The sequence below is a fragment of the Saccopteryx leptura genome, chromosome X (genome assembly GCF_036850995.1).
Source record: "Saccopteryx leptura isolate mSacLep1 chromosome X, mSacLep1_pri_phased_curated, whole genome shotgun sequence".
Lineage (NCBI taxonomy): Eukaryota > Metazoa > Chordata > Mammalia > Chiroptera > Emballonuridae > Saccopteryx > Saccopteryx leptura.
Window position 1 is genome coordinate 128,548,866 of NC_089516.1, and position 13,741 is coordinate 128,562,606.

Consider the following 13,741-nt stretch of genomic DNA (forward strand, 5'->3'; position numbering starts at 1 on the left):
ACTGTGGGGAGGGTTATCCTGAGAAGGGAGGGTTCTGATGCCCAGGCCCAACACCTTATCTTAGAGCCTCAGAGCCTAGAAGGGTCACCAAGACAGCATTTGGTGGTGAGAAGAGCTGAGGTTTCTGTCTGTAAGAAAAAGACGGGAGTTCTTGGAGACACAGGCTCCATCTTAAAGGGCCAGTGCAAAAAATCTTATTTATAGCCACCTACCTGGGGTTCTTGCAGGGGAGAGCTAAGAGAACTAGAATTGTGTAGAGAAGGCTGAAGTTGGTGGCCCAGGGCGAGACAAGATGGGGGATGGCTACTGGAACTTCTATGCTGAGTCTTTCTCCAGTGCTACTGTTGCCATTTTCTTGGGTGGATCAGTCCCCTGTGCATGTTATCAACCTGGTGAAAAGTAGCAGCTCTGCTCTCAAGAGTCTCTCTTGCCCTATTTATGGAGATGGGTTCATTCTGAGAAGCCAGGAAACAGGGGGCATATCAGTGACTCAGATTTCTGGTTTTGAGGCTGGAGTTTTCCCCCGCCTGCTCTTGAATCTATGACTGGTGCTTCTGCCTCACAGGAGACTCAATAGAAACTGTCTGGACTGTAGGCAGACCACACCTCTGGGACTCAAAGGCCACACTCACCAGACTTTTGGGTCTACACCCTACTGATGTTCTGTGAAAAAAAGTCTGGATAGACTGACACTTGGAGCCAAGGGGTAGAGCCACCCCCCACCATTTCCAAACCCTAAATTGCCACAGGCTGTCTACTCTACCAGAGGTTTTATTTTAGTGGCTGAGCCCTTCAAGCAACCAGCACACAGAGACTGCAGGTGGCAGGGTCTCAGGTAACCTTGCCTTATTTTGCCATTTCCTGAGGCCTAGAAGTGGATAAAAGCCAGCCTAGGTGTGCAGGTTGGTATTTTCAGATACACCTGGCCCCAGCAGAGGCAGCCAAAAACCCTGGATTACTTATAGCTCCAAGGAGGTTGCTGAGGGAGAGTCACAGGCAGTGTCTCCTGCTGATCTGCACCAAGTTTCCTCCAGGGAGGCCCAAGGCCAGCACATCCAAAGGCCAGCTGCAAAAAGTATTGATTCAGGACCTAAGGGTCCTTGCTGGTGGCATGTCCTAATGGAAGTTTTGTCAGACATTAGGATCAGGTAAGGTGAGTTTTTCTTTCTGTGATCACCCACCTTTGCAGAGGCTCATGCACATTAGACAGGGTTGACTTTACAGTTAGCCTGCCCAAGTACTGGATATACTGCCCCACTGGGCTAGGCTCCACAGGGAGAAGGGAGAGAGGTTTGGAGCATGAACATTCAAAGTGTGAGTCCCTGGAAAACTATTTTTGAGTCTGGTTGAAGGTCATAGCCACTTTCTGTGGAGACAAAATAAGTCCCAGAGGTAGACTCCCTCAGTCTTCCTCCATGAGACCAGGGGCTCACCAGCTGGAAGAACTTCTGCAAAGAGGATTGTTGGCTACAACCAGTGTGAATCTGCTGCTCACCTCAATGGGGAGAAATACAATGAAAGTATCCAGCAGTATTTGAGGAATTAGGATCTGGAGTAAAAGCCACTTTCCCTATACTGAGCTCTTGATCGAGAGAACCCTGAAGTACAGAGTTCCACTAAGTTTATTTTCCCAACCTCAGCTTCTCTAATGACCAAGCTTGAAACCTATAAAGGAGTTGTTAGGGTGAAGCCAGTTCAAGTCCATACTACAATCTTTCTACAAAAGACTCTGTGAGAAGACCACACAGATGCAAGAGGAAGTGGAGAAGCTAAATAGTGGAGAAAAACCTTACAGAGCTTGGGGCTTTTATGGAGCTGCTGCCATCTCTAGGCAGGAAGAAGCTGATCCTTACACACAGGTTGGCCCCTTCCAGGAACAGAAACATAGACACAAACAGTGAGCAGAGCATGTAGCTTCAGACAGATAACCCATGGCAGGTTGCAAACAATGGCTGATGCCAACCCAAGAAGACCCAGAACCAGCACAACCAGTAGTGGGTTGTAGACAGCACCAATGCTGGACTCAGCTAATGACACAAGTAGCATGCATAAAGGAGGAGTCCAGCAGGCATCAGATGCTGTGGAGAATAAATAAGCCCAACACTGCACAGTAACTAATACATATGATAAAAGTTGACCCTTAAATCCTGACCAGGTGGTGGCGCAGTGCATAGAGCTTCAGAGTGGGACCTAGAGGACCCAGTTTCAAAGCCTCAAGGTTGCTGGCTTGAGCAAGAGGTCAGTCACTCTGCTGTATCCCCCATCAAGGCACATATGAGTAAGCAATCAATGAACAACTAAGGTGCTGCCACAAAGAATTGATGTTTCTCATCTCTCTCCCTTTCTATCTGTCTGTCCCTCCTTCTTTTTCTCTTTGTCTCTGTCACACACAAAAAAAAGTTGACCCTTAGAGTCAGTCAGCCTGAAGGGATAACCACACTCACAAAACGACCAATGGCATTCAATACTAACACAGAACAGGAGGGTAAATACCACCCTCAAGAAGCATTCCTAGAGCAAGAAATTCAGGTGGCCTGGAGATCAGTACAACTGAGCTCATCATCCTTATAAAGACATGACAACAAATTTCAAAGTCAGAGAAGAGCTACCTAATACACAGACAAAATGGGCAGACATAGAAATATGACCAAAATGAATCAACAAGAGAAATCCCCAGAAAAAGAACTAAATTATATGGAAGTAACCAAACTACCAGAGACAGAGTTTAAAATAATGATTTTTAGGATGTTTAAGGATCTTAGAGTAAGAATGAATAGTCAGAATGAGAAGTTAAAGAGATAGCAAGCATTAAAAAGGACATTGAAATTATAAAAAAGAATCAGACAGAAATGACAAATACAATATCAGAAATGAAGACTGTACTAGAAGGAATCAACATCAGACTGGATGAAGCAGGGGATTAAATCAGCCATTTAGAAGACAAGATAATCATAAGCAGAGAATTAGATCAGCAAAAAGAAAAGAGGCTCCAAAAAAAAAAAACTCTAAAAGAGCTCTGCGACAACATGAAGAGAATCAACATCTGCATCATATTGGTTCCTGAAGGAGAAGAGGATAAACAAGGGATAGAGAAATTGTTTGAAGAATTCATATCCAAAAATTTCCACAAATTGATGAAGAAAAAAGTCACACAAGTTCAGGAAACACAGAGAGTCCCATTAAAGTGGAACCCAAGGAGGCCTACAATAAGACACATCATACATAAAGTGCCAAAGTTAAGAAACAAAGAAAAAATACTAAAAGCTGCAAGTGAAAAGCAGTTAATTACCTACAGGAGAGCTCCCATAAGGTGGACGTCTGACTTTTCATCAGAAACATTTCAGGCCAGAAGGGAATGGCAAGAAATATTCAGTGATGCAAAACAAGAACCTACAACCAAGATTACTTTATGCAGCAAGGCCATCACTTAAAATTTAAGGAGAAATAAAAACCTTCCCACACACAAAGATATATTCAAGAAATTAATTACAACCAAACCAGTACCGCAAAAAATGTTATGAGAACTGCAAAAGAAAGCTCAAATAAACAACCTAACCCTGCACCTAAAAGAACTACAGACAAAGCAACAAATAAAGCCCAGAGGAAATAGAAGTAAAGAAATGACAAAGTCATAGAGGCTAAAAGAAAAAAACTTTAAAAAATTAATGAAACTAAGAATTAATTTTTTAAAAAGGTAAACAAGATTGATGAACCTTTAACAAGACTCAACAAGAAAAAGAGGGAGGACTCAAATAAATAAAATTAGAAATGAAAGTGGAAAATTATCAACTGACACCACAGAAATATAAAGGATTTTAAGAAATACTATGAAGATCTATATGCCAAAAAATTGGACAAACTAGTTGAAATGAATAAATTCTTAGAAACATATAATCTTCTAAAACTCAATCTGTAGGCCCTGGCCGGTTGGCTCAGTGGTAGAGCATCGGCCTGGTGTGCAGAAGTCCCAGGTTCAATTCCCCGCCAGGGCACACAGAAGAAGCGCCCATCTGCTTCTCCACCCCTCCCCCTCTCCTTCCTCTCTGTCTCTCTCTTCCCCTCCCGCAGCAGAGGCTCCACTGGAGCAAAGATGGCCTGGGTGCTGGGGATGGCTCCTCGGCCTCTGCCCCAGGTGCTAGAGTGACTCTGGTCGCAAAAGAGTGACGCCCTGGAGGGGCAGAGCATCGCCCCCTGGTGGGCGTGCCAGGTGGATCCCGATCAGGCACATGCGGGAGTCTGTCTGACTGTCTCTCCCCATTTCTGGCTTCAGAAAATACAGAAAAAAAAAAGAAAGAAGAAAAATAAAACTCAATCTGGAAGAATCAGAAAACCTAAACAGAACGATTACAGCAAATGAAATCAAAACAGTTATTAAAAAAACTCCCAGCAAATAACAGTCCTGGACTGAATGGCTTCACAAACGAATTTTACCAAACATTCAAGAGAGAAATAACACCTATCCTTCTCAAGCTATTCGAAAAAATTCAAAGGAAGGTAAGACTTCCTAGCTCATTTTATGAAGCAATCATTATCCTCATTCCAAAACCAGGTAAAGACACTACAATGAAAAAAAGCTATAGGCCAATACCCCTGATGAACATAGACACTAAAATTCTCAACAAAATATTAGCATACTGGATCCAGCAATACTTCAAAAAGATCATGCTTCATGTTTTGACCTGTGGTGGCACAGTGCATAAAGCATCAACCTGGAATGCTGAGGTCACCTATTTGAAACGTTGGGCTTGCCTGGTGAAGGCTCATATGGGATTTGATTCTTCCTGCCCATCCTCCCACTCTTCTTTCTCTCTTTTTATCTCTCCCCCCCTCTGCTTTCTAAAATAAATAAATTAAAAAAATTATACATCATGATCAACTGGGATTTATTCTGGGGAGACAAGGCTGGCACAATATTCACAAATCAATAAATGTGATTCATCACATACACAAAATGAAGGATAAAAATCATATGATAATATCAATAGATGCAGAAAAAGCATTTGATAAAATTTAGCTATCATTTATAATCAAAACTCTCAGCAAAATGGGAATACAGAGAACATGCCTCAACTTAAGAAAGACCATCTATGAAAAACCAACAAGAACATCATACTCAATGGACAAAAATTAAAATCAATCCCCTTAATATCTAGAACAAGACAGCATTGCCCCCTTTTACCACTTTTATTCAATATAAAAATCTTGGAAGAAAACATATGTGGTAATCTCTTTGATATCTCTCATAGGAATAATTTTACCAATATATCTCCATGGGCAAGTGAAATAAAGGACAAAATAAACAAATGGAACTGTATCAAACTAAAAAGCAGAAGACTGCTGGGCTCAGGGAAGGAAAACTGGAAGGGGCGAGATGAGTTCAGTAAGCCATGGGCCTTTTTGGGAAAACCCAGGAGAGGCCACCCAAAGAGCTGGTCAATGAGTATTCATTGAAGATAAGAAAGGAAATGAGGTTGTTGACAGGCAAATAAGAGATATTCAAAGAGAAGAAGAAAAAGTAAAACATCTGTGAATGATGCTTGCCAATTAGGGGCCAGAAAGAAGTCTATGTGGTTCTGGCCAAAGAGACAATCAGGTCAAAGAAGGCTGTCAGCAAGCTCTATGCATCCAAAGCTCACATGAACTCTGTGCTCATGGGGATGAAGAACCAGCTGGCGGTTTTGCGAATGGCTGGTTCCCTGAAGAAGAGCACCTAAGTGATGAAGGCCATACAGAGATACCAGAAATCCATGCCACCATGCGAGAGCTGTCCAAAGAGATGATGAAGGCTGAGATAATAGAAGAGATGTTAGAGGACACTTTTGAAAGCATGGAAGAAACACCAGAAACAGAAATAGACAAAATTTTCTGTTTGAAATTACAGCAGGGACCTTGGGCAAAGTGACTGATGCCCTTTCAGAACTTGAACCTCCAGAAGTGACAGCCACCTCAGTGGATAAGGAAGAGAAAGATGCCCTGAAGGCCATACAGTTCCAGCTGGCCATGCTCAGTGGCTAGGGGCCACCACCCAGGCCCTCTAGCTTTTTCACAACCTGTCTACCCACTGTGCACCTACTCTGCTCAAATGGCACTCTGTTCTGTATCTCTTCCACTACAGCTCTGCGATGAAGCTTCACATTCTAGAGAAGGATTTCCGCACTCTTGGCAGAACTTTGGGGATCTCAACAGAATTGCTCCTGAGAGATGGTGTAACAAATGCATCATTTTCAGGAGTATAAACAGAAGTATCTTTTTGGAGGGAAGGCAAAAAATTTGGTCTTCTTGCAAAACACTTCTGAAAATATTGCCAGAATATTGAGGACTCCAAATTTTTGTGGTCTGTAAAACACTATATAAATGAATTTTAATAAATTTATGCTTTTTAAAAAAAGAAAGAAGCAAAAAACACCATTAAGAAAATAAAAAGACAACACACACAATGGGAGAACATATTCATTGATATGTCTGATGGCAGATTAATAACCAAAATTTATAAAGAACTTCTAAAACTCAATACCAGGAAGAAAAACCATCCAATTTAAAAATGGACAAAGGGGTCTTGGCTGGTTGATTCAACAGTAGAACGCCAGCCCAGCATGTGGAATCCTGGGTTCAATTTCCAGTTAGGGTACCAAGGAGAAGCAACCATCTGCTTTTCAAAACTTCCCCCTTTTCTCTCTCTATCTCTCTCTATCTCTCTCTCCCTCCCTCCCACAGCTACATCTCAAATTGTTATAACAAAGTTGGCCTGCAGTGCTGAGGATGGCTCCATGGCCTTGTTTCAGGCACTAAGATAGCTCAGTTGCAGAGCAATGGAGCAGCAGCCTCAGATGGGCAGACCATTGCCCTGGTAGGGGGCTTGCCAGGTGAATCCTGGTTAGGATGCATGCAGGAGTTTGGCTCTGTGCCTCCCCAACTCTCAATAATAATAAGAGAACTGGACAAAGAAACTCAATAGACACATCTCCAAAGAGGACATACAGATGGCCAACAGGCATATGAAAAAAAAAAATGTTCAACATCATTAATCATCAGAGAAATGCAAATTAAAACCACAAGGAGATACCACCTCACACTTGTCAGAATGACTCTCGTTAGCTAATTAAAACACAACAAGTATAGAAAAAGAGAACCTTCCTGCATTGCTGGTGGGAATGCAGAATTGTGCAGCCACTGTGAAAGACAGTATGTCATTTCCTCAAAAACTTAAAAATGAAACTGCCTTTTGACTAAGCTACCCCACCTTTACTAATATATCCTAAAAATTTCAAAACACTAATTCAAAAGAAGATATCAACCCCATGATCATTGCAGCATTATTTAAAATAGCCAAGATTTGGAAACAGCCCAAGTGTCCATTAGTGGATGAATGGATAAAAAAACTGCGGTGCATATACACAATGGAATACTATGCAGCCAAGAAAAAGAAGGAAATCTCACCTTTTGCAATGGCATGGATGGACTTGTAGATTATTATGCTAAGTGAAATAAACTATAAACCAGTTTATTTTCAGTTAAATTTACTAAAAATAGTAAATTTTTTAATTTAGAAAATTATTTTTTAATTTAGAAAGTTAAATTTAATGGGGTAACATTGATCATCGTGATGCATAGGTTTCCAGTAAACATCTCTAACATTTGAACCATTGATTGCATTGTGTGCCCATAACCCAAAATAAATCACTCTCCAACACCGAATACTAGTCCCTCTTTACTCCCCTCCCCCACTGCCCCTTCACTTCAAAGACATGGAAACAACCAAAGTGTCTTTTGGTAGAGGATTGGATAAAGAAGATGTGGTACATGTAGTCAATGGAATACTAACTACTCAGCCATAAGAAATGATGACATTGGATCATTTACAACAACATGGATGAACCTTGAGTTCATTATATTGAATGAAATAAGTAAATCAGAAAAAAACTAAGAACTATATGATTTCACACATAAGTGAGATATAGTTATAATACAGGCAGAGAAATACAAATATTATATGATCTCACTTATATGTAGAATCTAATTAACAACGTGAATTGAGAAACAGAATAGAGGCAGAGGCAGGGTCAAAGGGAACAGAGAGACAGCTGTCAGAGGAAAGGGGGATGATGGGATACAATTAGAGAAGGTGAAGGGTTTAGTAAAATATATACTGTATACATAACAGATAGATACAGATAACAGAACAGTAATTCCCAGAGAGAAGGGAGGAGGCAGTCAAGGGAGGGAGCAAAGGGGGTTTAATGGGGCTCGTTGTTGGGGAGTGAGGAAGTTATATTGAGTGGGAAATTATAATCCATGTTATACAATAAATTTGACACTTTAATTTTAAAAATAAAAAATACACAGGAGATAACAGGTACTAAACCCATGGACCTTGACTGTAGAGAAAAATTTATGAATTTGACCCCAAAGGCAAAGGGAGTAAAAGCTAAAATAAATGAATTGGACTACATCAAACTAGAAAGCTTCTTCACAGTAAAAGAACTGACAACAAAACAGATAGGCTGTCAGTTAAATGGGAGATGATATTCCCAAACAACAGCTCTGATAAGGAGTTAATATCCAAAATATATAAAGAAATCACAAAGCTCAACAACAAACAAGTAAATAATCTAATTAAATAGGGGGAGAAGACATGAACAGATACTTCTCCCAACTTAATATACAATTGGTCAAACAAATATATAAAAAAAGTTCATCTTTACAAGCTATTAGAGAAATGCAAATTAAATCTACAATGAGATACCACCTCACACCTGTTAGATTAACTATTATCAACAAGACACGTAATAAGTTTTAGAGATGTTGTGGAGAAAAAGGAACCCTCATCACTTCGGTGGGAATGTAAACTGATAAAGCCATTATGGAAGAAAGTGTGTTGGTTCCTCAAAAAACTAAGAAAAACAACTACCACATGACCCAGCAACCTCTCTACTGGGTATCTGTCTAAAAATCTCAAAAACATTGGTACATAATGACACATGCACCCCCATGTTTACCACAGCACTATTCACAGTGGCAAAGACATGGAAACAACCAAAGGGTCTTTTGGTAGAGGATTGGATAAAGAAGATGTGGTACATGTATTCAATGGAATACTACTCAGCCATAAGAAATGATGACATTGGATCATTTACAACAACATGGATGAACCTTGAGTTCATTATATTGAATGAAATAAGTAAATCAGTGTTGGGCAGATAAAATGTATTATGCTCACTTTGTTAAAGAGGCCGTTGCCCAGGTGATATTAATGTGTTGAGAATCCTTGTAGCCTGGGGCTTGGTTTTGGGATTAAGCCTTTCCCACCCTTTTTGATGTAGGGCGGTACAATCCAATCATGCCTCAGAAAGTGACTTTGTATTAGAGACTTCCCTATTTTGTATATTGGATTAAGGGTTTTGAATCTACACTATAAAATAGGGGTAGAACGGGAGCTTGGGCTCTGGGTTCCTGAGATTATCATTAGAAGAGAGAGAGAGGAGAGCAGAGAAAGGCCACGTGGAGGAGGCCAGGAGAAGCAGCCAAGATGGCGGAGTGCTGAATGAGATGCCAGTTTGTGTAGAGTTTGTATCTGGGATAAGGAAGGAGATGGGGAACAGAGGTGAATAAGTCTGGTGAGCTAGAAACCTTTGATTCTAGGAAACTCGGATAAGTCAGTGGCTTTGTGAGCACTGAATGTGACTGGGTTTTGGAGCCCAGTGTGTATTTTTACTTGCCCGCCAGGTGCAAGCTAGAATTAAAGACTATGGCCCCTCAGATTTTGGCTCCGCTGTTTCTTTACCAACTGACTGAATCCAATGCGAACCTGCATGGACCGGGCTGCTATGATAGTGGGCCTGGACCTGACTACTGGCTTTACAATCAGAAAAAAACTAAGAACTATATGATTTCACACATAAGTGAGATATAAAACTGAGACTCATGTACATGATAAAAGTGAAGTGAAGGGGAGGTGGGGGAGGGGAGTAAAGAGGGACTAGTATTCAGTGTTGGAGAGTGATTTATTTTGAGTGATGGGCATACAATGCAATCAATGATTCAAATGTTAGAGATGTTTACTGGAAACCTATGTATCACGATGATCAGTGTTACCCCATTAAATTTAACTTTCTAAATTAAAAAATAATTTTCTAAATTAAAAAATTTACTATTTTCAAAAGCTAACTGTTTACAGCATTTGAAAATTCTGACTATTTTCCCCATCCAAGTACAATTATTATTATCCAAGTTCAGTAATTAACTGAATGAACAATAATTGGTGATTAGGATTGGGTTTTCCATGAAAAGGTTTTTCCTTTAGGGGAGATCCATAAAATATTGTTTCCATTTCCCTTCATGAATCTTAGTTGCTGGATGCTGATTTAAACTTTTAGGCAGGTAGATGTTGTTGATAAAGAGATCTCTCATCTGGCTTGTCACAGAATTTAGTGTCAGATGATACTTTCTAACTGGGTGTGCATTAATTCTGCAAGATAGTGGATTATGTTTGTGCAATGATATATTCAAGACAATGAAACAGTAAATTGAGATCTCCTTAACACTGGGGCAAGAAAGAATTATCTAGTCTTATCAAATATAAAGTCAGTATATTGATGTTTCAGAGTTTTCACACCAAAAAGCATTTAAACCCTGAAACAGGGAGGAGAACCTAGTTGACATTTGAAACCAATGCCTGGCACCAGCTGGAAGCACTGACTTTAGAATAAAAAAATGAAGAATTACACTTCACACTTACTATAATATTTATGTAGGATTCGTACATACATGTCTTTTTTAATAGGCTTCATGTCCCTGCTCATACCCAAATCAGAACAGAAAATAACATGATGCAAAGTCAAGGAAAATCAATCACAGCATCCAAAGTAATGGCACAAAAAAACATACATTGCCTTCTGTAGCTGTCTGTCTGTTTACATAAAAATATTCCCACATCTATTGGCAAGCAAGCTTTTTTTTTTTTTTTTGTATTTTTCTGAAGCTGGAAACAGGGAGAGACAGTCAGACAGACTCCCGCATGCCCCCGACCAGGATCCACCGGCACGCCCACCAGGGGCGACGCTCTGCCCACCAGGGGCCGATGCTTTGCCCCTCTGGGGCGTCACTCTGCCGCAACCAGAGCCACTCTAGCGCCTGGGGCAGAGGCCAAGGAGCCATCCCCAGCGCCCGGGCCATCTTTGCTCCAATGGAGCCTTGGCTGCGGGAGGGGAAGAGAGAGACAGAGAGGAAGGAGGGGGGGGTGGAGAAGCAAATGGGCACTTCTCCTATGTGCCCTGGCCGGGAATCGAACCCAGGTCCCCCGCACGCCAGGCTGACGCTCTACCGCTGAGCCAACCGGCCAGGGCAAGCTTTTTCAAAAATTGAATTTATTTGCTAATAAAATTATGTAGGTTTCAAGTGTACAATTCTATAATACTTCATCTGTATAAGCTATTGTACATACTTTTTTGCTAATTGTTAATAATTCAAAATGCAATTAGGAACTAGTTATATAGTCTTCAAATTACCACTCTGCACATCTGCTTAAAACATTAAAGTCTTAAAAAGATAACTTCTATAGATATGAGGAATAGAACTATGTACTACTAATATTAAAGTGCCATTATTTTTTCTCAGATATCTCAAATCTATTACAAGATAATAGATTGTATTTCCTTCTGAGTATGTTTTTGTCAACACGCTTTCAAGTTAATAGTGCACATGAACCTCACATGATGACTAAATGTTTCAATATCTGTTGCCTGTTGCCATATAACAAACAACTTTAAAACTTCATGGCTTAAAACATCAATTTATTATTTGTTATGTGGGTTGATTGGATGATTCCTTTATGTCACATGCTATTGATTGTGTTTCTGAGACAGCTGCAAGGTCCAAGACAGGCTTATGCACAGGATTGTCAACTGGTGCTGGCTCTTGACTGGGAGCTCCACTGAGGCTGCTGGGCCCTTGATATTCCTTCATGTGAGCCTCTCTGAACTTTCTTGGGCTTTCTTCCAGTACAATGGCTAGGTTCTAAAAAGTGCTCCATTAGTAAAGACAAAAATTGAAGCTGTCTAAAACTTGAACTGTTACCATCAGTATCGCCTCTTGGCAAGAACAGGTAAGTGGGCCAGTCTAAATTCTTCTCTCAGTGGGAGGGATGGCAAGACCACATTGCAAAAAACCATGTGGGAAGAGAGATAATGTTGCAACCAGCTTTGGAAACATATTCTACTACATTGAAGAAATGTCTTTTAATTTCCCTCTACTGCTGTCCTTTTTATTCTTCGTTTATATTAGATATTTAATCAGATCATCAAGATGTACTAGATTAGAACATAAGTGCACAGATGCTCTGATCCTAATGTACGTGCTATGTCAGTGTAGTTGGGAAACAGGGCCAGGCAATATCCATCTGAGGATTGTTAAAAACTCAAGGGAGAACCTATGATAATGTCTGTTAAAATATGACATCTGTGATTCTAGATTACTATGCAAAACCAACCAACCAAACAAACAAGTTTCCTTGAGTGTCTATGTGCTAGGAACCATTCTGAGTATTTTACATTCATTACTTCATTTAATTTTCACAATATTTTAAGCCCTGTTTGATTGTCTCCACTCTCCAGATGGGCGAGGGCAGTTGGGTGAAAGAGAAGAAGGGATTAAGCAAAGAAATAAAAACCCCATAGACACAGACAACAGTATGATAATTAAATAAAAATAATATTAGGTTAACTTGCCCAACTGTTCATAGCTTTTGAATAACTGGGCTTGGTCCTAAAATTCAGATATGTCCAACTCCAAATGTCCACTATATTCTAGCTATTCAACATGCGGCCCCTCAGAATTCTAATGTCATTAGAAAATTTGGAGCTTGAAGAGACAAAGAGAAGGTCCTTTAAAGTGTAAGGCTCAGGGTAAGATTCCCAATTACTGATGTTTAAAGGAAATAAGGATTCATAGGTCTATAATAAAAGTTGAAAGTGAGAAGCAGCAACTGGGATTATATAAGTTACTGAATGTCAGACTGGCTAGCAAAATTTATAAAAGCTATGATGTGCTTGTAATTAAATGTAACTTGTTTGAAGAAGACAACATGGTTTCCTGAGAATAAATAAAATTAAACTCAACCACCCAAATTATTTTATGGGATGAGAAAGGATATGATCAGTTGATTTAGGAGTGCTTATAGCTTTCCAAAAGTATATTTTTGAAATGACAAATTACAAATCCAGAGACTATATTGAGCTGGAGGTCCCTTCAGCCACTGCACCGGGGGAATTAGAAAGGCTGATATCAAAAGTTTGATTAAGGTCCATATTATTTAAGAAAGTAGGGAGCAAAATCTTATAAAGCTACAAAGTGAAAGCTATTGGATTGTGATGAAAGAAGTCTTCACGTTTGAATGACGCACATTAGATTTTGAATCTTGGTCTGAAACATACAACTTGTGTGACCTTGGGGAAGTCATGTAACCTTTCTGAGGCTCAATTTTAATATAAATAAATGAGAAATATGAATATCTATGTTTCAGTGTAGTTGTATGAAACAAAAGAGAAAATCTACATCATGAGACCTAAGAGGAAGTAAATAAATATTAGTTTATTTTATACTCATACAATTAGTTTATTTATTTTATACTCATACAATGTTTTCTATATGCCAGGCACTATTCTGAATATTTTACAAATTTTAATTTACTTAATCCTAATAACAACTACAAAGGTGTTTGTACTATTATTATCTTCATCTATAGCTG

The 13,741-nt window shown here is 39.8% G+C and overlaps 1 pseudogene; it reads left to right on the top strand.

Moving 5' to 3' along the window:
- The first annotated feature begins 5,387 nt into the window (after positions 1-5,387).
- LOC136386480 (charged multivesicular body protein 3 pseudogene) lies at positions 5,388-6,015 on the top strand (annotated as a pseudogene).
- Positions 6,016-13,741: the final 7,726 nt, after the last annotated feature.